This window comes from Lacerta agilis, chromosome 5, assembly GCF_009819535.1.
Source record: "Lacerta agilis isolate rLacAgi1 chromosome 5, rLacAgi1.pri, whole genome shotgun sequence".
Classification (NCBI taxonomy): Eukaryota; Metazoa; Chordata; class Lepidosauria; order Squamata; family Lacertidae; genus Lacerta; species Lacerta agilis.
Genome location: NC_046316.1, coordinates 14,083,697 through 14,110,953, shown reverse-complemented (window position 1 = coordinate 14,110,953; position 27,257 = coordinate 14,083,697). Strand labels below are relative to the sequence as shown.

General features: G+C 41.2%; 1 protein-coding gene and 2 long non-coding RNA genes across 4 annotated transcripts in view; 2 read left to right on the top strand and 1 right to left on the bottom strand.

The window, feature by feature from the left end:
• The window catches only part of LRMDA (leucine rich melanocyte differentiation associated), a 734,571-nt gene that overhangs the window by 422,130 nt on the left and 285,184 nt on the right, over positions 1-27,257 (bottom strand). The gene's annotated exons all lie outside the window — the stretch shown is intronic.
• Positions 1,058-24,210, top strand: LOC117046588. Its single transcript, XR_004426588.1, has 3 exons — positions 1,058-1,098; positions 4,598-4,687; positions 24,115-24,210. It is a non-coding gene; the product is annotated as an uncharacterized LOC117046588 (long non-coding RNA).
• LOC117046589 lies at positions 20,554-24,061 on the top strand. The gene is made up of 2 exons (XR_004426589.1): positions 20,554-20,592; positions 23,953-24,061. It is a non-coding gene; the product is annotated as an uncharacterized LOC117046589 (long non-coding RNA).

Below are 27,257 nucleotides of genomic sequence, written 5' to 3'. Positions count from 1 at the left end.
ACCACAATGTACTCCCAAAGCAAAACATAAAACATAAACATAAAAACACAAGGCCAATGGCCCATCTAGTCCAGAATTCTGCTCTTGGGGTGCATGTGGAAACCTGCAAGCAGAGAATAAGCACAACAGCACTCTCCCCTCCCATGATTTCCAGTAACTGGTACCTGGAAACACTGCTCCCTCCAACTGTGGAGGTAGAGCATAGCCATCTTTGCTAGTAGCCATTGATAGCTCTCTCCTCCAGGAATACGTCTAACCCTCTTTTAAATCCATCCATGTTGGTGGACCCATCACTGCCTCCTGGGGGAGCAACTTCCATAGTTTAACTATGTGCTACGTGAAGAAGTACTTCATTTCATCTGTCCTCAATTTTCCAATATTCAGCTTCACTGGATGTCCATGAGTACCGCTGTGAGAGAGGGAGAAAAATTCTCTATCCCCTTTCCCAAAGCCAAGCATAATTTTCTAAACTTCTATCATGTCAACTCTTACTTGCCTTTTCTCTAAACTAAAAAAACCCCCAAATGCTGCAGTGTTTCCTCATAGGGCCCCACCCCCTTCACCATCCCCTCTTCTGAATCTTTCCCAACTCTACAGTATCCTTTTTGAGGTGAAGCAACCAGAACTGTATTTCTGGAGAAAGTGGGGTGCAGGGGGGTGCAGGGACCAGGAAAATGCCAACCTGTACCCAGAAAGATGAGGTCAAAAAGTAAGCCCTAGGAATGTTATTTTATTTTTTTGCCTCAATATGCATCACTTTACACATTTACATTAGGTGCCTGCTTGCTTGCTTGAGACAAGAACCATGTGAATGACTGTGCCCACCCCCGCTTTTCAAAAGGAGAGCCAAGGGGACATTTCAAGTACTGAGACGTCTTAGCTTAAGCCTAGTCATGTACCTGTTTCTGAATTGCTGAGCTGTGTAACCTGTAACCTGATCAATGTTTAAACCGTGTAATGACTTTTGGTCAGGTGGGTTACTAGCTGCCTTTTGGAATAAAGTCTTTGAGGAATCATTGAGCCAGGAATCCGAGCACTGTCTCTGAGAGAAGGAAGCAGGACAACGAAGGATGCAGAGGGGACCCTTCAGTTTTATGGGTAGGATGGGAAGCTGAGGTGAAAGAAGGACACCAGCCTCTTGTTGTATTCCTTTCTATTCCATCCCTTCTTCTTAAACTTTCTATCCATCCTCCATGGTTATATCCCTCAGGCTCTCATTCTCCCTCCTCTTTTACCCCAATTTCCACTGGCTAAGGAATAGACGTGGTGGGGGGACCTGTCCCCTGTCCCAGAGGAGCTTATCTATTAAGCAACATGACTATTTATTTATGTATACCCTATGCCAGATTCTGTGTCTTGGTCACTTTGAAGTGTACAATAACCATAAACCAAGAAAAAACACCAACAAGGATGGTGGAGAGGAGAGGAAGTAGCACCAGGTGCTTGAAGAAAGATAAGAGCTACTGTAGTGGTTGATGCACTTGATGAAACCTGAAGGAGGATTATTCCAAAACATGAGCCAGAAATCTAATAAATAAATAAAATAAAATAAAATAAAATAAAATAAAATAAAATAAAATAAAATAAAATAAAATAAAATAAAATAAAATAATGGCTTCAAGTGCGCAAGGTAAAAATAGAACAAGTTAAGTATGCCTAAGATGCGATCATACTGTATCGGCAAAAGGAAATTGTTAGTTATCCATTGGTAGGAGGTCTGCACTTCAGACTTCAAGCTGCCTACATATCTAATCCCGTCCCACAGAGGGACTTGTGGTTGTTTTTGAAAGGGACTTTGCACACAGTTTAAAGCAAGTGATAAATATTTTGCACATTTGACCCATCAGTAAATCAAAATGTTTATCGTATGCTGAAAAACAACCCATACCCCCCTTTCCTACTTTGCCACAGCAACTGAAATATGCTGTCCTGATTTTTTCCCCCTTTCATAAATTATTTTTTTTCACAAGCAACCAAATGTGTTTTATAACACCCAATATGAGCCACAGAAAGCAGTTGCTATGATAGTTCATAACTGGTCAGGTGGGTTACTAGCTGCCTTTAACTTCCAATAAGCAGCTAGCTAACTAACTAACCATCCATTACTTACTTCAGAGAGATTAGAGGTTAAGCATAAACTTGATTACATGCTATAAATGTGAGTAATTTGAAATGTTATTGGTTATTACAGAAATATACGGTAATAATTTCCTCTTTAATGAAAGGCAGCACGTTTTTAGTGGCCCCTAGTTTCTTGTTTAGGCTTTAGGAAGGCGATCGGTGTATGATTAACAGCTACTTTTGCATGATAGGCATCTGGGATGAGATGGCATAAATGGATGCTCACCACTTAGCCGTATCATAAAAATGCAAAAATACCATCATATTTGTATGATAAACACAAAGTTTTATAGGCAACACTCTTTCTGCTCTCCTCCAAACTGCTCATAGCTCAGTAGGTGCTCTAGTTTTTGCTTGCCTGAAAGAAAACCACACATTTCAAAAGATTCAAATGTTACGTTTACACTGAATTTAAACTCATTGGTTGCAAGCCAAGAGATGTGCTCCCCCATTCTACAAAATGCTCTTTTGAGGGTGGGGGGGGGGAGAGTACAGGGGCATACCCAAGCCTGCCTGGAGGTCTTATATAACCTAGTATCAGAAATGTGTGGCCTGAGTATTGAATCAGTAGCTCATGTGCTTCCAGCTTGCACTCTTTATAAAGATTTGAGGTTATTACCCCCTCTACTACTATCCACACCAGGTCGCTCAACCATTGCTACTGTGCCCTTTCTTCTAGCAGATCAAGATAACCAGGTGACAGCAAAAACTGCAAAAAAAATAAAAATAAAAAATAGCATGGGCAACTAGAATAAGATCTATTATTTGATTATTGATGTAAACCTCCAGAATGTATTTTGTATGGTTAAGTTTTTACCTCTATCTTCAGTACATGTTATTTTATTTTACTGCTATGGCTACTGGCTGATGCAAATAAAGATTCTTCTGGTTCTGATTCTGAACGTGTGGCCGGTCTGTTTTTAGGTATGTGGAATAGTAAGCACACAGAAAGTGGGCGCCCTGTTTCTATTTTGCAAAGCTATATCCGAAGCCACTCTTCGTGGTGAGGGAAAGGCACTGTGCATTTACGCAGGCGCTTTCTCTTTTAGTAGCAGTTGTGCATTCCAGTAGTGTCCCACTGGCTTGTTCTTTCTATCCAATATTTTTGAGTCAGGAATGACCAACATAAACCAGTTTCTAAGCATGAAACAGACAGTACAATGCCACACGCAGATCACAGCACACCCTAGTGTTTCCAGATACAGGTATAACGTATGATGACTCACTTCTGTGAAACAAGATATAGCACTTTGCACGCACGCAGAAGTGCTTTATTCTAGGCATTTCTAGGCAAGCTTGTTTGTCCTGCTCTGGAGGCTAGGAGCCAGGGGTGCCAACTTGAATAAAATATTGGGGGAGGGCAGGTAAGCCTTGCCCCACATAACTGATCACATGGCACAGTGCACACACACCATTTGAATGGCAATGCACCCTCAAATATTTTATTAGGGGAGGGCAAAGGCACCTCAGCCCCTAGGACTCGGCTCCTATGCTAGGAGCCAAACCAATGGCTTCAGGTTACAAGAAATGAGATTCCCGAGTGAACACCAGGAAGAACAATTTATGACATTAAGAACTGTTTGACAGTGTAACAGACTCCCTCGGGTGGTTGCGGACTCTCCTCCACTAGGGCTTTTAAAGCAGAGGTTGGCTGGCCAACTGCCATGGATGATCTAGTTGAGATTCCTACATTGCAGAGGGCTGGACTAGAGGACCCTCAGGGTCCCTTCCAACTCTATGAGTCTATGCATCTATGATTCCAGAGCTTTGCTTCTGAATCGTGATGGGGCAACAAAGCAGATGGCCTATATTTATTAATAAAATGGACAAGCGACTATGGTATTTTATTCCCTTTCTCTCTAGCACAGCTGTCATTATGGACTGCAGCAGCTAGATGACAAAGCATGTATTGTGCATTCATAAAAAGCCCATGGTTCAATCCTTGGCTTCTTCAGTAAAGAACAAAAAACAAAACAAAAACCACCTCTGGTTACAAGGGCTGGAAAGTGCCGGATACAGCCTGGGCAATACTTGCCTTAGAGGGACCCATGGTCTTTATTGGCATAAGGCAGCTACTCATGTTCAGGCATTTATGGACAGTAGTTTCCCATCTGCCAAGGAAGTGTGTTCATTCATTCATTCATTCATTCATTCATTCATTCATTTCCCAGCCTTCCTCCCAAAGGAGCCCAAGACATCAACAACAAGTGATAAAACAATGAAAACATATTTCGAAAATTCCCAATACAGTTGGAAATTGGGGGGGGGGGACTCAAAAGGTTTGTTGAAAGAGTAAGGTCTTTAGTAGGCAGTGAAAAGACAAAGGAGATGGTGTGTGACACATACACACACACAGTCACAAAGAGACACAAACTAAAAAGCAACTGTGGTTGAAATGAGCTGTGGAGGAGGGAGAATTGTTTTTAAGCAGAAGCACTGTGGAATGAAGGGTTTTTTTGTTTTTGCTTTTTTTTAGTGTTCAAGAACTATTGTTTCTCCGGACATGAGGTTGCCTCCCGTCAAAAATAATGACCTCAGCTTGGAGCTGCAGGTATTACAGCCAACAGTAAGTCAATTTTTCAACCTGTGGGCCTATCACTTATATTTTGGCTAGATGTGCAATGCTATGAGTGCTATAAAGTTTTTACTGCCGGGAGTTTTGGATGACCACATTACTCACAAATGGCAAAGTCACTAGTGAGTTATATAAGCCTTCCCAAACAAGTGGCAATAAAAAGATTCTAGCGGGGACACACACACACACACATCTCCTCTTCAAGGTTTTGTTTATATAGCCTTTTATACTTCATCTTCACAGCTCATCTTCCAGTAAACCTCAGTTTGTAACTGAAAATGACCATTTCCTGGGGGAAATGGTTTGACACTGACCTTTAGCATTCCCCTATCCTAACTGTTCTCAACTGCTGCCATGAAGGGTTTAACTTCTAGTGTGGACAACAGGACAAATATTGAATGCAGATACCATATGGCTTAAGTCCAATAAATCCTGAACTTTGCATAGCACTATGGAAACAGCATTGTCCAGTTTAGGCTAATGGGTAACAAGCATTGGTGTGTGTTTTTTTTAACACTGGAGTTATTTCAGAAGTTTTGCATGTATTACACTTTAAAGATATGTTTCACAGAAGACAAACTAGTTTAGTGCAAGAGATCTTATGAACTATACTCTCACAGAAGTACTCAACAGCCGCCTGCCAGTGAAGAAGTAGCTGCACAGCTAAATGATAGAGTTGCAACAAATAGAAAGATGCATACGCAGGCCTGCTCCAGAGTTCAGGCTCTCATATCCATACATGGTTGTCTGTAGAAACACATAGGATGCTGTGCGCCTCATAAGCCACCAAGAAATGTACTGAGAAACCGCTTTGTGAACCTGCACCTCCATGTACAGCGGATCACTTTTGCATGTGCTGTCATGCTGGCCCCTCTTCAGGATTCCCAAAAGGTTACTTGACGAATTTCCTTGCCCCATAAGTGCCAGCTCAAATGCTGCCATCTGCAGTTCCTCATCTGTGAGGTGTCCATCTTAGTGTGGCAACACCTATGCCTTGGTACTCCCTGCCTATTAACATTAGGCCAGGACTGAGTGGTACCTCGGGTTACAAACACCTCGGGTTACAAACACTTCGGGTTACAGACTCCGCTAACCTGGAAGTAGTACCTCGGGTTAAGAACTCTACCTCAGGATGAGAACAGAAATCGCGCTGCGGTGGCCCGGCGGCAGCAGGAGGCCCCATTAGCTAAAGTGGTACCTCAGGTTAAGAACGGTTTCAGGTTAAGAACGGACCTCCGGAACAAAATAAGTTCGTAACCAGAGGTACCACTGTAATGTTCTTGATGTCTGCTAAATTAGCAAACCTACCCAAACATATAGTCAAAACAAAATAAAAAATTCCTTCCAGTAGCACCTTAGAGACCAACTAAGTTTGTTCTTGGTATGAGCTTTCGTGTGCATGCACACTTCTTCATGTATAATTGTTCTAATTTTTTTGATATTGTATCGTATTTTATATATACTGCTTATGCTAAGACATGCCAATGGGTCTGCTACCAGAAGAGAACCAGAAGTGTCTTTGCTAAAAATTACTAACACATTATACTACTTTTTAAACGGGTTTGTGGGAGGGGGTGAGGAAGGGGGGTTATTGGTTTGCGTGTTTCTTTGTTCTTGTCAGGGATCCCTTTACCTTTATCTTTAGTGTTTTTATATTGTATTTTTATGTTGTCAATCGCTCTACGATCTACATTTGAAGGGTGGTGTCAGGGAACTGTCCCCGGCTCAGCGCAGGGTGGTGGAAGGGCTCTTGGGATGCTACAGAGAGCCTCAGCCCCACCTGACCAGTAGCACCTCCTTGTCCAGCAGAGGGAGCAGCGAGGTCTCCAGTGGGGAGGGGCAGGCAGCTCAGGAGCTGGAGAGCCGAGGCTCTGGGGAAGTTGGAGAGACTCTGCACTCCTCTCGCTCAGTGGGCGAGGAGGGAGACACGCTATTTCCGTTGCCCCAAGTACGCAGAGGGGTGAAACGAAAAGAGGGGAGGCGGAGATTTCGTATACCGAAACTCTTATGTTGGGGTCAGAACCGGAAGGGGCCACTCCTGGATTCTGCAGACGGTTGATACAGACATGAACTTTTTAGCTCTGCACTGTATATAGTATGCACAATAAAACTACTAAAGAAACGGCTGGAGTTTTGCCTGGTTTCTCATGAGCAACCATCCAAGGACCTTACAGGTGGTATACAAAATAAATAAATAAATAAATAAAAACCAATTTATTTAGTTTGGTCTCACACAATCCTTCTTTCAATACTATCTGGATAGCAATAATGTGGAAGCATTGGGAAAACATGCAAAACAAATAAGAAAGCTGAATAAATCCACCATTAAGGTACTATATTGTGCAAAGAACACGGCACAAAATACAATGGCAATACAACACCAGACACCAGTCTGGAGTGGCCCCAAGAAAGGGAGGAGCCTAGAAAATATAGTCAGGTCATCTGGACATGTGTTTATGAGGTCATCCAGAATGTTTGTGTCCATGGTGATAGAGGACCAGGGAAACCATCTGAGTATAAGGAAAGCTGCCTGAATTCTCAATCCCAGTATTCACACCACTGTTAGTAACAGAATGTGAGGAGGAAAAAAGAATGAGCATGTGTAGCCAAGGGGCTTAACAGGAAAGGGCCTCAGAATATATTAGGAAGGAAGGAAGGAAGGAAGGAAGGAAGGAAGGAAAAGAAATAAAGAAAGGATTTCCCACTATCAGATACACAAACCAGAGCGCTAAAGCTGGGACAAAATATCCCCAAAAGGTATGATATCAACTTTTTCTGGTGCAAATGCACAGCACTGGGAAGGCAGAGGAAGTTACGGCAACTGAAGGTGAGATGTGACGAGGAGATTAGTTAATGGAAATTAAGGTTTGGTGTGGATTAATGTCCAATTGCTAGCTTTTGGCAGGGTTGTACTTCCCCCGGAGAAGCAGATATGCAGGCTTCATGTTGGGGGGAGGCAGAAACTCAGTTAGTTAAGTATTTTTATTATTTACTTGATTGGGGGCAGCTGCCCCCCTACCCCCCTTGGCTATGCCCATGCAGGCTTTTGGAAGGGGGTGCCAGGCTTCAATTTTTTGTGGGGGGAGGAGAAAGGTGCTGTTATTGCATAGCGGTGTGTACCACCAGAAAAAGCACTGTCTAAGAGATTGTCTCAACCCATATATACACAACCAGTCACTGAGCTCTGCAGGAAAGAGCCTCCTGCAGATACCACCTCCAGGAAGTCCATTCTGTATGAGGTAGGAATTGTGGGTGTTATTCAGCCAACTCTTTACTCAGATAGACCCACTGAAATTAATGAACACGGCTACGTCAGACCCATTAATTTCAACACGTCTACTCTGAGTAAAACTTAGCTGAATACCATGCTATGCCAGTGTGGTGTAGTGGTTAAGAGTGGTAGACTCGTAATCTGGTGAACCGGGTTCGCGTCTCCACACCTCCACATACAGCTGCTGGGTGACCTTGGGCTAGTCACACTTCTTTGAAGTCTCTCAGCCCCACTCACCTCACAGAGTGTTTGTTGTGGGGGAGGAAGGGAAAGGAGAATGTTAGCCGCTTTGAGACTCCTTCGAGTAGTGATAAAGCGGGATATCAAATCCAAACTCTTCTTAGTGTGGCAGCACCAACACTTTGGAACTCCCTCCTGTTACATGTAAGGTACATTATTTAGCGGTTAGAAACTCCAATGGAAATCCTCGTTATTACATATTTACATGGCTGTTTATTTGTATATATTTTTTAAATTTTCATATATGGATGCTTTATGATGGCCTATATTTGTAATGCCTGATAAAAGTTTGGCGAAGTAAGTAACATATCATGCAGGCACCATCTCTGTTATCTTTTTGGTGCCTGTTGGAAATCTTTTCCAACAAGCCTCTTAAGTAGAGAGTTCTATCTCAATCTATACTGGACTTTATTTTTTAACTGTTCTTTTTTTTAATGTGCTTTTATTGTCAAATCACTTCAGGACACTGTATAGGAAGTGTTTCATGAAAACAGTAAATGAATAAATAAATAGAGAGCCAGTGTGGTGTAGTGGTTAAGAGTGGTAGACTCGTAATCTGGGGAACCGGGTTCGCGTCTCCGCTCCTCCACATGCAGCTGCTGGGTGACCTTGGGCTAGTCACACTTCTCTGAAGTCTCTCAGCCCCACTCACCTCACAGAGTGTTTGTTGTGGGGGAGGAAGGGAAAGGAGAATGTTAGCCGCTTTTGAGACTCCTTCGGGTAGTGAAAAGCGGGATATCAAATCCAAACTCTTCTTCTTCTTCTACCATCCATTTTTATATGCTTCCTATATGTCTGCACAGTACATAACACACACAGCTTTTGGGTCCCAAGGAGAACTGTCAGTCTGGACACTGGTGTGTTGCAAATCCCGATTAGTTATCCCCCCCCCCCCGGGTCAGTTAAACAAAATTAAATCATGAAGATGCAGAGAATAAATATAAACTGATAAGGACAGACATACATGGCACATTCACTACTGAATTGTCTTAGGATTGCATGAGGTGTTTCTGTGTGTTATCTGCCTATGAAATACAAATATAAATGAATGGTTGGTATAGACCAGGAAAATGGGGAATCTGTGGCTTAACATTAGGGAAGTCGTGTTAAACAAAATATTGTTTTGTATTCTTCACCCCCATCTACTTCATTTCTGAGCACACCAGCATAAGAGATTTACTGAATCTGGAATATTTTAATAACTGAACAATTGGGAGATTTGATAAGTGTTTTGAGGATTAAAATTGAATAAATTAATACAGGAAGCTAACTTGCTATGATGGGGGGGCAGTATGGAAATGCAGCTAAAAGTGTCTAGTAATTGATCGTTCACGATTTGCAAGCTTGGCGTGACTCCATGCAGAGTCCCCAGTCTCGCTAAGGTAATTGGTCCTATTGAAAACAACACTGGCTCAGCAGCACACACTGCTTTCTTCCCTCGCCTCTAGGCACAGGGAAGGATCAATATCTGTTAGGATTGCTTCTTGTTCCAACAATGTAAGATTTACAATACTTGCTAGGATCCTCACTTTGTCTTCACCCAACTCATCAGTGGAACCCAATTACTAACCTCAGACAAACAACATTAACATGAGCCGCTATGCTTCTTTATTGCCCTTCATCCAACTCTCATTTCGGGATCTTCAGGCAGTGGCACTATAACAGACACTACACTTTAAAGTGTGCTCCAAGGAATAAATTTCCAGTCTTTCATTACTCGTACCTTGATTTACTTCATATCATCTTGCTGCTATAGACAAAGATAACACACTGTAAATTACAGCTGTCCTGTCTTGTAGTTTCAGAGGTGGGGGGAAGGCAGGGAGTGACTCTGTTTACTCTACAGCCAGCCCTGGAATACCCCTTGCTACATCCCTACCATCAGCTATGACTAATATTTATTGTTGCTATTTGAACGCTGTATTTCATGCAAAATTAGTCTTCTAAAGGTTGGAGGGGTGGGGGTTATTTCTCACTTCTTTCTCTCTTACACCTACACATGCATACACAAGATACTTCTAAGAGCAGAACGAAAGATGCACGTTTTATGTTCTGTATTGCACCTGTTTAGGATAGGTAAGATCATTTAAACTTTCCTCATGAGGCCATTCCAGGAATTCCCCCCCCCCCAGTCCTGAAACCATAATAATGCAATGACTTTTGATACTTCACAATTTGTTATGACCCAATTTGGGCCTAATACACAGAAAGGAGAGAGAGAGAGAGAGAGAGAGGGGGGGGGGAGAAAGCCTTTGGACTTGAGGTTAAAAAAGCCTTTCTGACTGTGTTATTAAGCCTGCCTCTCATTTTGCTGCTTTGCTGGCTGCAGTCATGGCTTGTGAAAACAGTCACTGGAAAAATTCCTTCAGGTTAGCTGTTGCAGTACCCCCTTATTTGTCCTACAATTTCCTCCATCCTCCAACCTATTCCACTGGCTGATAACTAAGAACATTAGTTTTATGCGACTTGTCAAGCTCAAATGAAAAGAGAGCTAACTTTAATGACACTGCAATTAATCGCCCCAATAGACAGACAGCTAAAAGACAAGATATTGACTTCATTAAGGATAATGTATTATGTCATTAAGTTAGTAGGGTCACCTTGTGTATCATATATGCCTGCTAATATATTGGCATTTTCCTCAAATAAGATAAATTCAGATATGAGTGATAAAGCTGATTAGAAAATGTTTAATCTAAAGAGGCTAGTTTCCTATGGGTTGGCTTTGCAAACCTCAAGTGTACGAGGCATTGTAAGAAACTATTATAGATCTCAGATTATCTCAAATAACTGGCCCTAGTCATTTATAACCTTGTTTTTTTGCTCAATTTCTAAAGTTAAAAAGGTATCTCAGCTGATGAATCCTAGATATCTTTTGGCAATGCTATAGCTCAGATTCCACCACCACCCCATTTTTACCTTTAATCTGTTTTACTACACGTTAAGCAGGAAATACTGCTGGCTATATGATATCTCAACTGGCATAAGGAAATTTAACCATTTAAGAGACAATCTATTCTATTAAAACAACAACAACCGACAACAACAACACCACTCTGTTTATCACAGTTGACTACTTTGCAGCTGGTTATTCATTCTAATCTGTTAACATTTCATTTTTAAAGCCACATATTTTCTATTTATTTAACTTAAGAGTGCAATCCTATGCATGCCTATTTAAAAGTGAGTGTCTTTCAGTTAAGTGGGTACATGGGACTGCATTATTAATAATAAATCAGCATGGGGGGGGGCTAATCTGTGCCTCTCCAGATATTGTTGGATGACAGCTCCCATAATCTCTGACCATTGGTCATGCTGGCTGGGGCTAATCAGAGTTGGAGTCCAGCATCTGGAAGACCACAAGTTAGCCACCTCGACTTAGCACTTACACCAGGTGTTGTAACTTCCATCACCTCAATAAGCCTTAATTACCCTGTAAGGTAGGCTGGTACTACTTTGCCCATACAGTGGATGGAGGGAAGTGGATCAAGCTAAATGACAGTCAATTGTCCAAGGTGATTTCACAGCTGATGTGAGATTTGAAAAAAAAAGGGAAGGGTGTGTGCCTGTTCCTCCACCACTGGAATCAAGATTGCCTGCTTGGGTTCTAGATTTTAAACATGAGCTGGGTTCTAGATTTCAAACCCTCTGAGGAAACACTGAGCAGTTCTGTGTTGTACAGCATCTAGCACCTACATGACAATGACTGAGATTTGGCAGTGCTTCATTGTATTTAGATACTGCATGATGACTAGTTAATAAGTGAATGTCCTTCGTTAATGCCTTCGATCAGTCAATGGAGTACAGTAGAAAAGAGTTTTGGACAATGAAGTCCTGGGTTCAAATCCCCATTCCCTGGAGCAGCCTCACCCTAACACACTTCAGACAGTTGTTGTAAAAACAAAGTGGTATACACCATATATAGCACACAGAGGTCAGGGGAGCTAACATCAATTCACAATTAATTGCTTCCAACATGTGGACTATTTAAGATCGGAGTGCCATTATAATTATTTTTGAAACATCACATACTTTTACTGATTTAAAGAGAAATCGGGTCCTCCCTTCATGTATTGCAGTGAGACCTGGCAACCAAATCCCTGTGTTGTGGGTGGGAGTGATTGACAGACACAACACCCAATCGGTAGGTCCCTCGATGCAGGGTTCAATCTGGCCAATGGGACACAAGCTAAATGGATCGAGGGACCTATAAAGACCAATGCACGTGACCCTGAGCTTCCTCTTTTCGGCGCATGCATCGGAACACCCACCCGCCTCTCCCTACTTTTAGGGCTTGTGTGCTTGACCTTGCTATGCTGTTGTGTGTGGTCTGTCATTGGGACAGGGGCACGGCAGGAATTTTCCCCATTTGGCTGATTGGATGTTACCATTTGGGTTTCGCCTGCCGCGTAGCAAATCGTCACAACTTGTAAGGTTGCGGATAGGCTCTGATTCAGGTGATAGGGATGGGAGAACGCTCTCGCCATCCCTATGTGAAGGGTATTCCGTTAAAGGAATCCAGGGACTCGATGGTCTGGTCATCCAGGGGGTTGTGCCCGTGCCTGAGTCCAGGGGGACATCTGGGTGGTGGACATAGCATGTCCCCGGCTTTAAGCTATCCAGGTGTTCACCCTTGGCTGACCTATGCTGGAACCCTGGGTCAGCGCTACCTGCAGAGCAGGGAGCTAGTCGAACCAGAGCCTACGCAACCAATCACGTGCTGTAATCCATAAACCAAACCAAAATTTGAGTCCTATCTGAATTTATTTGGGGTGAGGTTAAAAGGTCTGAACACGCAAACATTGTCAAACGTGTGCTAATGATGCATTCCAGTACCATCATCCAAATGACTAGGTCTTCCCCCAACTGGGGTGGGGAAACAGGAAAATGGTAGCTTTGTTGTTGTTCAGTCGTTCAGTTGTGTCCGACTCTTCGTGACCACATGGACCAGAGCACACCAGGCACGCCTATCCTTCACTGCCCCTCGCAGTTTGGCCAAACTCATGCTAGTCGCTTCGAGAACACTGTCCACCCATCTCATCCTCTGTCGTCCCCTTCTCCTTGTGCCCTCCATCTTTCCCAACATCAGGGTCTTTTCTAAGGAGTCTTCTCATGAGGTAGCACATTACTGTTAATCATTGCTTTGTCTCCTTATATTTGTGGGCTTCAGACTGTGCTCTCCGCCCCCCCCCCTTCTATTTCTGCCATTCCTCATGTGAGCACAGACTCACACAGATCATTACTCCAGTGGCCACAGAAGACAAATCAAGGCCATATGAAATATTTCCCTCCAGCACATCTTATTTTAAAATTGCTTAATAAAGATTTTTGTGCCATTTAATATGCTCCACAGTGAAGTAAAAATACCCATTCATTTCTTTTATAAAGGGCGGTTATTTTACAAACATTGCTTGGATATGCTTACTGCAAATACAGAAATGTCAGTGAAAGATGATGCTTCTCTAATTATTTATAACAGCTTGCCCAAGTACTGCATGCATAAGCACAAGCGCGTGTTAAAATAATGGAGAACTTCCAAACGAATACACTGATTTTCTAACACAATAGTTTCCCCAAACAAACTTGCAGCCTCATTTCCAGTGTCTCCATATTTCTTTTTAAAAGGCATTTTTAGAATTTAGCAGCTGGGGCAGAATTCACACACTCATTTTATTCTGTCAATAGTCATAGCGAAAACATATTTACAGAAACACCTCAGCATTCCTGTTAGATTAGTGGCTTTAAAAAAAAATCTAAAAAGGCAATATATTTTATAAATGCATAAATACATAAATACTAAACGCCCATTGAAGTCATTGGCAAGAACTCAGATTTGTATTTTCCAGCCTAGATTTCACCTATTATTTCATTTTAACATTTCCACAGGAGAAAAAGTAGGAGACATTAAGAAAGCCTTTCTCAGGACTAGGTGCAACAAATGTTCAGTAGCTGCTTTTGAAGGAACCAGCACTAACTCATGTCCTTTCCAATCCTTCACTCCAAACCGTACCTTTTAACCTGCATCCCATCTTTCCAATATTTCCATTAGGATTGTCAAAAGCAGAAGTTTGGAAACCTTTCCCTGTGACCTTGGCATTTCTTCTCAGGCTTAACGTATTGGCATTTTTTCCCCCTCTGACTGCATCGCTTCTCATTTGTCATGATTATTGTTGAATTTTTCAACTGTCATTCCCGAACGTAAATCAATGGTTGTCGACTTCCCCTTTGTCATATCTGCACAGCAAACAGCCTTTCCCTTCTAAATGAGGCTTCCTCCCTTTCCATCCATTAAAAGGGCCTGTCTTTTGGAGAAGTCAATCCTTTGTTAGGTCACTCCATTTATCATTCTTCCAATCAGCACCTGACACACGTATTCAGCCAGGTCTTCAACCACACAATCATTGTTCATCTCCCCCCCCCCCCGTAATTTATTTATGCATGGTGCATTTTGCCATCCATCTTGGCCAGTTTTACATTTTTCACTGCCCTTCTATCCTTAGGTCTCATTTGCCTTAAAAGAACAGTAAGTTTGAAGAGGAGGGAGGGAAGGAGAGAGAGGAAGAGGGAGGCTGTGTTTGTGGACGTGCAATGGAGGCCAGTATGCCCCTCATATACAAAAATACACTATAACCTCTAAAAGACTGCAGACCTTTAAGATTCTGTTAAATATTATCCACAGCAAAAGCATTGCTTTCAAGGGTTTTAAAAATTTATTTATTTTAACCCTTCAGTGGAGAATAATGAACCATATGACTTTTTTTTAACACATTGTAAGATAACGCCGTTGCATTGTAACATTATCTCTTTCTATGCAAGATATTAGTACTTGCAAAAAAATAATATAAGGTGGTGGCTTTGTCCAAATGCTGCATGGAATGCTAAACTTAGTTACTGCACGCAACCTCCTGCCCCCAAGTTAATCTATTTTAATTCTCAACGGCCAACAGATTATTATTTTATTGTGAAACAATATATTATTATTATTACTATTAAAGCTCAATTACTTTTGTTTACATGGACAATCCCTCCCCATGAATATTTATTATATGGCCAACAGCCCAGTTTGCTGCCCTGCCCTGCCCTGCTGAGCTAAACTAAGCCAAGATTTGGCTTAGTGTGTCACCCAGATGGGGACTTGTGATTAAGGTCTCTCCTTACTGTGAGCCATATCCAAGGTTTGTTAAATGCCCATAACCATTCTTAATCCAGCCCAGATTTCACCAGATTTGACTTCCCACAGATGTCAAGTAGGGGTGTAGGACTGTATTTCACTCCCTCTCCTCTCCCTACAACCCTGTATATGTTCCCACAGGTTACCTCCCCGTATCTTACAAATATCACCTATAGATTGTGAAAACCATTATTGTTTTCTTGCAAAACATGCTCTTGGATTCTATTTATTTCAGATTAAAAACTGTATACATAAAGATGCATGAAATCATGCTTTCTGGACCTACCACTGCCCCTTCCGTATTGCAAGGTCCTATTTGCACACAGGTTTATTCATACTGCCCTTCAGCAACACTTTGAAGGTGGTTTACAAAGACTCCCACCCCACAAAAATGAAGGGAACAAACCAATCCTGGGCAAAGGGGACCTTGGATCTTTAGAGGACAGGACTAGCAATCACGACCCTGATCTCCACTCCATACCATTTGTCCATTCCATGAGCACAGGGATTTTGCTGATGCTTTAGCTGTGATAATTACTGATTGCCATAACACTACCATAAACTACAGAGACATGTGTGAAAGAGAACGGGGTGTGGCTAAGAGGAAAGCATAGCTTGCCCAAGCAACACAATGAGTTTCCTTGTTATTAAAATTAACATTTATTAATTAGAATTGTAGGCTGAAAACTGATATAGCCACGGAGAAGAAGAAGAAGAAACCCAACTCCAGAAACGTTAAAGATTTTGGTTAACATGCAAAACTTGCCTCAGTCTCACAGCAAAAAAAGAAAAAGAAGAAGCACACTCAATTGGTCTGGTAATACGCCTATAGCTGCAATTCACAGTACAGCTGCACACAATGGAAGTAAAGAGAAGGTCACAGGACAGAGTGGTGTGCTTAAATGTGCCAGAAACAGGCACACAAGGAGAAACAATCCCTCCCCATTTTCTACAGACCTTTAATGAACTGTTTCATTTTTGCAGACATTCCGTGTTCCAGTGCCCACATTATCCGCAACACCCCACTATTGCAAAACACTCTGATGTGGCCAAAAGTGAGCTTCTTACAAAAAAATAATAATTCATCATTTGTCCATACAAATAAAATCATCAGCTTTCTTCTCCCCCACCCTCTCCCTTTTTGCTTTCTGTGGTCTCTCCCTGCCCCCCGTTCCCCCGTTTAATGTCTCTAACTTTATGCCATGTTCCTTTCCTCTTTCAGCACGGCTGAGCAAGGCTGACAGGCGGATTCCTTTGCTTTTCAGGGTATTAAAGCCACTTTCCCGCTCTGACAGCCTGTTCTACTCTGCCACCTTATAGCTCTGGCTTCACACTTCTCTGGGCAGCCACTGCTTCTTGACAGACCACTGTCACTTCCCATCATCCTCTCTGTATATCCTGTTCTCTCCCCCTCAGCACGCATCCCGACTTTCCAACCAATGCAATTATTTTTTTTGACAAGCCATCCATCAGCTTTAACTTTAAAAGCACTTTCCGCTGATATCCATTGTTAAATCCCTTGCTTTTTATGGAGCTTGCATGAGAGAATATGATATCAGACATTCAAACTACCAAACCATGTAAATTTACTTTGTTCTCAGCTATGTTTCCAATTTCACGTCCAATTTTTCGGTACATTATGCGTAGTTGTTGTGCTTAATATGATGTTGTCAAATCCCATTAAAGTTCACTGCATTGCACGGCTTTAAAAACAGGTTACAATTTGCATTCTATAAAGAAAAGGAAGGAGTGCAGTCTGAAGTCAAGCTGAATCTTATTAAAATTATCTGTTCAATTGTTACATTTGTAGATGGAGTAATTTTGAGGCATTAGCTGAGACACATATGAAAATGTCAGTGTGCCAACTAATGACAATGAAAGCAAAAGGAATATATCTGTGAAACTCAATAAAGCTCCTTTTGCTGGTGACATAAATTTGATGATAATCCGAAGAAATGAATAAGGGACCATACAGTTTGAATAGGAATTACCTTTTTCTATTAAATCAGTTTGGTGCATTTCCACTCGGCCTACATCTTGCTCCCCTAATGCCAGGAAGAGTCTCTCTTGGTGGACTAAGGAAATCCTTACAAGAATAAATTTCCTCTTGAGGAATATCATTCATACTAAGCTCAGAAAAATTTCACACAGACACAATTTAGTAACAAGGAAAGGATTAACCCTGCTCTTTGCATGCCATCAGGATGGACAGACAGAGAAATCAGACGTCATATATATATATATATATATATATATATATATATATATATATATAGCAAATCTGAAACGGGAATCAAAAACAGTGGACATGAAAACAAAATTCAGTCCTGTAAAGATTACAGTGGTACCTCGGGTTAAGAACTTAATTCGTTCTGGAGGTCCGTTCTTAACCTGAAGCACCACTTTAGCTAATGGGGCCTCCTGCTACTGCTGCACCGCCAGAGCACAATTTCTGTTCTATCCTGAAGCAAAGTTCTTAACCTGAAGAGTTATTTCTGGGTTAGCAGATTCTGTAACCTGAAGCGTCTGTAACCTGAGGTACCACTGTATTAGGGTAGGTATTAAAATGGTCCCAGTGTTACATTTTACCTTTCAATACATGGTACCCACTTTCTCATCTAAAGTTGTATTTTGCTTCTCATTCCAAGATCTAAGGACCTGACACTTTGCACAGCTCCATATCATAACTGCAGGCATACACATATATGCCAGGTTCCCAGGTTTGTCATACTGTCATACAGACTGGCCAAGAAATAGAACCCAGGATGGAAGACTTTGTTCTTAACAGCAGAGAGTAAGTGTAACTCTCTAACAGCTGTTTCTGAACAGTCTTCAAAGGTATGCCCATGCACTATGCATTATATTAGTCAATCCCAGTTGCTACCATAGCATCAATAACTCTGCCTAGGTTATCACTTGCCAGCAAATGTCCCAGATGGCATAGCAGCCTATGATAGCACAGGGCCTACAATAACAAAGTTGGATCTAGGAATAACTGCAGGCTCTGAATCTGATTATTTGCAGGACTCACACATTGGAACACCGTCTCTCTCTTCACAACCACCTATCCACAGAACCCCACTCTTGTTTGCACTGAGTTTCGGTTTATTGGCCCTCGACTAGCTCATTACAGATCCCACAGCCTTTCCAAAGGAGGGAACTAAAAGGAAATTAGCAGAGAACAGCTGGGAAGTCACTTTACATTAGCATTTGCCAACATGGTCCCCCTCCCCAATGCTTGGGTCTACAAGTCCCATCAGTCCTGGGCCGTATTCTAGAGTATATTGGGTAAGTGGTCTTTCAAATATCTGGGACCTAAGTCATTTAGGACTCTACAACTAATGTGAGCACTTTGAATTAGTCCCAGAAATGAACTGCCAACCAGTGCAGCTATTTTTAAATAGGGGTTATATATATGTGTGTTCTAAATGGAATTCCAGCTAACTGACTGCTGCATTTTGGACCAGTTGAAGTTGCCAAGTTGTCTTCAAGAGCATGGAGTACTGTGGCCAAGTCATTGCTGCCCCAAAGGACAGAATCAGAAGCCTTCTGCTTGTTCCAGAATGTGGTCTTTCTTCATAAATAATATTTCTGAATTATAGGTGCGAACTTTACAAAGAGCTGATTCTACCTTTGAGGGCAACTTAGCTCATGAAACTTGACAGTAACATATCAACTGTTGCTAAGTTTACACAACTGCTCTAGCAACTGCGATCATAATAACAAAACCTTCTCAAAGAGGCAAATTTACATAAGGTCAACAAGTCCCCTGACAAATTATATATAGCATTCTGTCACTGAAATACTGCCAAATCTTTGTTCTTTAAGTCTAGGGAAACTAATGAGAATTGCAGGCAATGATAGTATTTTTCAACAGGGTTGGGATTTCATTCTATAAATAATTTTAAAACTATTACGCTGTGTTGTATCACAAAAAGATGAGCCTTTGTTCAACAAGCAATTCCTTGCACGGGTGTTGTTTTTTGCACCTAGAAGAGCTTCATGTATGCTCTTGCTGTGTGTTACAATTAATGAACCTTCTTCAAATGCAGCCTAGAGTGCATTACAATAATCTAGTCTGGATGTAACTAAAGCATGAATAATTGAGGCAAGATTTGCTGTTACTAAATATATTTTCTAAATAGGGTTGCAGAAGGTATACTGGTCAAGTGGCCTCCCTGGCAAAGAGTGCATGTCACCAGTTTCAGTAGCTGTGTCAACTGTGTCCCTTCCTGGAGAGGGGTAGCTTAGACACATGCATTAGTAACCACATTTTCCCTACTACAATGTACTCTATGTGGTGTTTTTATTATAGCTGGTCCAGAGACTGCAGCTGGTGCAAAATCCTTTACTGGGCACATACCACTCCTGGGATTGGCTGCCTATTAGCCACCAAATCAGTTCTAAGATCTTGTCTCCTGTGACAGTGTTGAATCCAAGAATACTCCCAAGCTGAGGACATGCAACACCATTCAGGACAGGCTGTCTCCCTACCTCCCAGAAGTGAGAACCCAGGATACATAGCACCTCTGGCTTTTCCAGGATTTAGCCTCAATTTATTGCCCCACATCCAGCCAATCCTCACCTCCTAGCACTGGTCTGGCCTTGCCTGTCCAGATTCAGATGGAACAGAGAGATAGAGCTGGGTGTGATCTGCCTATTGATGACAGCTCCCAAAGGTTTCATATAGATGTAATGGATGTTTATATTTTAATGCTCTGTTAACTGATCGTTACACTTGTAAGCCACTTGTAAACCACTTAGAAGCCTACTTTGGAATAAAATTGTAGTGGTGGCAGTAGAAGAAGGTTGGCATCAATAATAATGTATACTGCAAGGGAGGGAGGTAGATTTGAGGGGGAGTTACGTGGTTATCTAGATTTCTTAAAATTTAGTACTCAAGGCAGATCAGAATAACTGCTAACTTCAAAGAGCTGCTGAGTGAAAGAGTGATAGAAAAGGAAAAGCTACAGAAAAGGGACAGCACTGCTTAATCATGAGAAGCAGAGCTTATGAGCAAAACTCCTCAAATACACTTTGCCCAACAAACTACTTCCAATAGAACCCTAGCTGTTCAAGCAGAAATATTATGACTACATGATACTTAACTCACTAACTGATTTCCCAGTACTGACTTGTTAATATGAATTAACTTATTTCTGCTTAAACATTGGTGAATTGAATGAAGCCACAGAAAAACAATACTCTTAAAAGGTAGGTACATTCATATGCAATAAATGAACTAAAAGCTCTAATTTGATGAATGAAATAGTTGTGGGGGAGAAGCAGCATTTTTAATGAAGTTCTATCCCCTTAACAGTAAGGGCGCAACTGGAAGTACCTAGTTCAGTGCCACAAATACCATCCACAATCAATTCTGGAGTTGCTGGAAGTTGTGGTCCCAACACAAAAAGCAGTTATTAAATCAAACATGCTGGAATTGATCCAGTCCTACTATGGGCACAGTTCCCATGAATGGAAGGGACCCATACATCATCACATATCCGTTGACCAAGTGGAAGACAGATATATGAGAAATGTACACAGGGTTCCCATTCCCTATAACATATTGATTCTTACTCATACATGTATCCCAAGGGCAGAAGCCAGGGAGGCATTATTATCCCCTAGGACCATCTCCAACAGTCTTGCCCCAGCCAGCGCGGTCATTGATAAGGGATGATGGAAGTTGCAGTCCTACAACATCTGGGGAGTACTAGGTAGGAGAAAGCTGGGGAGCACCAGGTAAGATCCCTCTGATCAGGCATACTGTATGCACTGTAGGACCAGATCAAGCCAATCTTTTCTAAAAGATGCTCAGAAACACAGAGACTTTCAAATGGGAAAGTTTCAAAAGTAGCCATCAAGAACAGCTTCATAGATATCCTTGTTGTGAACAGTTAGATGGGGGGTGGGGCCTGTGAGATGAAAAGATATCCATAATTCGGTGTTCAAAAACCATAATCAATCAATCCATCTATCCACCAATCAACTCTAGTACTATAACTGCCAATTACAGTAATTTGTATATGAGTAATTTTTGCCAGTGTGTTCTTACACTTTCTCAACATTTGGACCATAAGCTATTTGAAGAAATTAAATGTAAACTACATTATTGTAAAGTTGTGTTATACTGCCATGCAATAACTTGTTAACGTCACCCATAACCTTCATAAATGGGTTTGTAATGAGAAAACCTTGTTGTCATACAGTAGGTATGATTGATGCCATGTATGAGTGAAATGAAGCCGCAGTGACCATCTCAATAACACGAACAGCTGCTAAATATTCATTTAGCAGAATGAGTTTGGAAAACTTTGAGCAGATTGCTTTCACAAGGCTGCTTTCAACAAAAGGAAACATAATTAACGAGCTAATATCAGCATGTGTCTGGCTAAGCTAATGAATATCAAATTACACAGAAACCTGTATAAATCATCATTATCCTGAATTTTAATTGAACTTGCAATTAAACATGACAAATTTTATATACACTAAACCTTTAATTTATACTTTCAAATATGGAATAATTTATCATTTTTAGTATTTCATAGTTAATTTCCCAATATGTACACTTCTAATTAACAAGGAGAGGCTTAAAAAAAGAGATAGGAAAAATGTATTTAACAGCTCTACCAGTTACAAAATTTGAGTTCTATAGATTGAACTTTAAGAAGATAGCAACTTTGCAGTGAAATTCAGCAAGGAACAAACTACATGTGTTCACTGTAGAGTAGACCACATTTATAGCATGAAAACACATGGGGGGGCACAGAACTCCAATGCTACTTTAATAAATTTAGGTAAGACATTCGTCTACACAAAAATCATTATTGGAAGAAAGGGAAGGGAAGGGAATCTAACATTATACTTTGTGCTGTCATAAGATATTTGATCCAGTGGAGGCTTCTGTCAGCGGTATGGGGAGTGGATTTCCCCCTGTGCAACCCCCCCCCCCAAAAAAAATCTTCTTTAATGACTTGATAGACTCTTCAGAAGAGCTGCAGGTATGAGAGGGAATAGATGGCACTGAAAATTATCCATCTGTTCTGCTGACAGAAGCCTCTGGTGGACCATCAAAGGGCCTACCAGCAGCATGAGGAACACTACTGAACACACATGATCCAAAATAATAGTTAAAAGCAAACCCCCAGTTTATTTCGATGGAAATACAGTGGCAGCCCTATCCCCTGGGCTGGTGCCCATTGGAATTGGTGGGGTGAAAACTCGGGAGGCCAACAGTAGATGGAGCCAGAGCTAATGATAGGCAGAGCCAACTACCGGTAAATATAATTTTGTCCCCGTTCTCCTCCCTGCTGAGTTCTACAAGAGCAAAACTAAGGCTAAGGAGGATAAAGCTGACAAGCAGGGTCACCCCCTGGCCTGGTTGTCAGTACGTAGGCAGGCAGGTACAAGCTAGCTGAGAGCAGACAGAAGCTGGTGGGACTGCGCCCCATTTGCCATAATAGACAAGCCTTTGCTGCATTTCAGTTAAATTCATTCTCAGGTAATCATGCACAGGACTAACTAAAACGTAGAGTTCTCATAGAATCACAGAGCATAGGGTATAAACAAGTTTTCACAAATGGTCACCACAGCATCTCTTTTTTCCAAATTGATGCACTCATGCAACTCATAGAAGCTCCCGTTTCCACACAAACAAAAGAGACAAAATGTACATTTAAAACACAGGGAGAAAATGGATGGTGCAAGCAGTGTTTCCCATTACCACTCCCATAGGTTGAAACAAAATTCTACCAATTCTCATTTATTTCTCACAAGTCTCTAAACCTGTATGTATTCAAATGCTTCTGGCCCTGAGCACTGGCTGTTCAGGCCTGAGAAGCAGCAGGAACAAATATTTTCACACATTATCAGATAAAGCAGAGTGAAAGAGGCTTCTCCAGAATTCACAACTGAAAGCTACCAGTGAGTTTACAACTTGTGAAATTGTGGTGGCTGGTATTTCCTCATTACTGTGCTCTTGCAGCAAAATCAGGAATGCAGGGCTTTATTTATTTATTTATTTGCCATACACTGTCTCGCCGCTTGCTAGTTAAACCTTGTCTCAAGTTATCAACACTCTCTGGAGAGATAAGCTTCTTCTCACTTACAAGATGTCACTAATAATCGAACTTCCAAGACTCCATCTCGAAAAGAGACTACTGGAGCCACACAGGTCACAGGAATTAACTGCCACCAGTCCTTGCGAAAAACTAAGCTCATCAATCTATAGCTCCTCATTGTAATTAGAATAACGGCTTTGAAAATTTGGGCCGATGTTGACTTGGTTTTATTGCTACAAAGACCTCAGTGTGGGGTTTTTTTTTTTAAGAAAAGAAAAGAAACTTGGTGTGAAAGTAAATGATAAGTGATGGTGGCGTTGTCGTGGCGACAGGGACAAACAATTCCCAAGCTGCGACATTTTCAATGTCCTGCAGAAGAGAAACTGTCCTCTTTAGTGTGGCGCGGTATGAAGCTTATTTATGGCCACAAGGCTCACAAGGATTGATGACTGTCGTAACACACTGTCAAATCCCTTACTGACGCATTTACTTTTTTACTTTTTTTTAGCCCCTGGTGTGGCAGAAATAAAATGGATCAAGAAGTGCTGAAGTCTCTCTTACTGAATGCAGTCTTAGTATCTAGTGTTACATTAATTGTACATCTTGTGCTCCAGTAATCAGGTGGGTGGTTTTTTTTAAAAAAATTCCCTTTTCTATATCATTTTCACAGCATGTTGATCTATGAACTGGCCACTCTGTTCCTGCATCTGGCAAGTAAGATGTTGCATACAAAAACTCATAGTCATAAAATGTTTCATCGTATCTACAAGAGAAATAGACTTCACACAGGTACAGAATTCTAGGAATCCCAACCATTTTAAGGAACAAAACTAATCAAAACAATTAGTCCTATAGCAGTCTGCTCAATATCATCAAATGGAGCTCTTCCAGGTGATGAAAGGCCTTCTACAGTTAGACAATGGCAGGGAAATGATAGAACCATCAGTGGCTGACTGTGACTGTTTTGAAGACAAGTGAAGATTAAAATCACTTGTATGCATTCTAACTTGGATTCTACTTCTGAAACACGTTCAGAGATAGAGGATACAGTCACTCTGTCTAGTCAAGACACTTTTGGATTGTTGGCCTTGAGGACATAAGGCAGACTCATAATGCTCCATAATATATTGTGTGTATAACACTTACAATGGTCATTCAGTGATGAGAGATTCTGAACAAATCAAAGGAAGTACTTCATACAGCACAAACTATGGAATTTGCTATGACAATTGGTAGTGATGGTCACTGACTTTGATGGCTTTAGGCAAATTCATGGAGAATAGGCCTATCAGTGGCTACTGATGGTTGCCCCTCTGGATGGTTCTACCTCTGAATACCAGTTGGTGGAAAAAAATAACAGGGAGGGCTATTGTGCTCATGCCTTTGCTTATGGGCTTCCCACAGCCATCTGGTTGGCCACTGTGAGAAAAGAATTCTGGGCTGAGCATAGGGCTCTGTCTATATTCATGTGTATAGCTGGGTCTTGTCCAGATGGGCTGCTTAAAATGGCAAACTGGCACATCATAGTCTTTGTTTCTGAGAAGTAGTCAATGCTGTCCTTAGGGAGGAAGGGGTCCCAAAGTTCTGAAAGAGGCTGTGGTGAAGCCCTTGTTAAATAAATCTACCATTGACCTTGGCAATATTAAGACCTATCAACCTGTATTCAATCTGGTGTGCCTGCGTATCAGCTCCAGAGTTTTCTGAATGAGACTATTACCGGTATTTGAATCCACTACAGTCTGGTTTTAGACCTAGTTTTAGAATGTAAACTGCCCTTTTTGACCTTAAGGAGCCTTCACCTCAGCCTGTATTCATTAAATGGGCTTCCTGGTAAATTGTTACATAAAGCTGGAAAGACAGGGCACCAAAAATGATTCAAGAAATGTTAAGACAGGGTGCAAAAATGATCCAAGATATGGCAAGATAATTTACAAACCAGTATTAGTGTTTGGAAGGAACTCCATTCACTCCCAAGAGATGTGAACTGTCAAAAATAGCTGTGTTCATTTGACAAAGTCCAGCAGCATTTGCAACTTAAGATGCTTGCTAAACTACTTAACAAAGACTGCACTGTATATTTATCATTAGTTAAAAGTGATGTAATAATGTAACATTGGTAAAGATAAAAATAGAATTAAAATTGCAAGTGATCGGGCTGTCATGATATAGGCTAGGGTAGCAGAAAGTTGTTGCAACTTCCTGCAGTCTGTGTGTGCATGCAAATTTTCTGGAGCGTTAGGAAATCTGGCACCACCTTCCCATGGCTAGCTTCTCCCTCACTCCACATCCCTTTTCTCTAATGGAAAATTATAGGGCTTTTCTCGCACTGGATGGGGGAGGCATTCATGCAATCACGAGATCTGTACAGTGACCTGGAATCTCTATGGCACTGGCTGCCCAGTCCCCAGTCAGAACCCAGGCACAACTGTCGGGTATGTGTTGGCCTTTCACATTGATTTTATTTGCTTCTGATGGTTTGCATCGCACAGCCTTAATAATATGTGAAAGTAGTTTTTTTATGTGTGCTAATATGATTAAAATATACACTCTGTACCCTAACATGAGCCCTACATGAAAACTCTCAGTAACTAAACAGATTGTCAAATATGAAAAAAGAACACTAGCAGTCAGTTTTAATTTATTCACGGCTATCAGCTTTTCTTGTCCTATTAGTAACCATAATAGTAACACAGTGTTGAGCAAAATACCAGAAGCTTTCATTAGAATCATTAACATAATTTGATAACTGATGGTACTTGATTTCTGACTTCTGAACTTTGACTGGAAGCTCAGCGTAAGATGAAATCTCACTGATTGGGTTGGCTCTTTCCTTTAAAAAAAAATATATGAACACTTCACATCACATTGCTTTGTTAACTGTAATTAACGTTCGCGTTTGTCACAAGTTGTATTAGATGGAGAAATGGTAGTGATGATAAAAGATATGACAAAGATGCACACATGCCATCCTCCCCAAATGCTTCAGTGTAATTTAAGTTTAAGGGGGGGACGACTACCAATATAAATGAAGCCTGTTTCCTACCCACCCACCCACCCCTCACAAGGACTGACTGAATAAAGAAGCAGTGTTCAGATAAGTTAATGTGACATTTTGCTAGTTTAATGCCCACATCATCAAAACGAATGCCTGAAAATTTACAGTCCAAGTCAAAACCCCAAGCTACTTAAAATCATAAATATCTATATGCAACATCTTAGAATTACTGTTTCAGCTTCTCTTCCTCATTTTTAGGGATTCTGAAAATTTATTGTAAAAGGGCTGCGTTTTTTGTACAGGCAGGCTCCATTTACGCAGGGGTTACATTCTGAGGCACCACACACCTCAGTGAAATTGCGTATAATTGAAACCCATTGAAAAAGCCTGTAAACACCCCATCCCACCCCCCCACCCCTTCTGCCCTTTTAGTGACGTTTCAGTGACATCTTTATGACATTTCCATGTCACTTCTGGGTTTGGCGCAATGCGCCTATACATGGCCGCATACATATTGAACATGTGTAAACAAGGGGCTGCTTGTATTCATGTGGTACAAATGTTTGGTTGTTTTCACTCTATGTATAAACCACCTTGGGCTGGGCTTTGACTTAAGAAAAAATAATATATAAATAATATAATAAACGTATTATGTGCTGATTTTCATTATCATCCTATGCAGGAAGAAAGCTTGAATGCAGCCAAGTAAACATGCAAAGGATCATAGACTGCAAGTAATTATTCATTTGCTCTTCTATATTGTTTCTTGTATAGTTTTAAATCTTTGTGTGCCACTTTATGCTATTCTTATGGTAAAA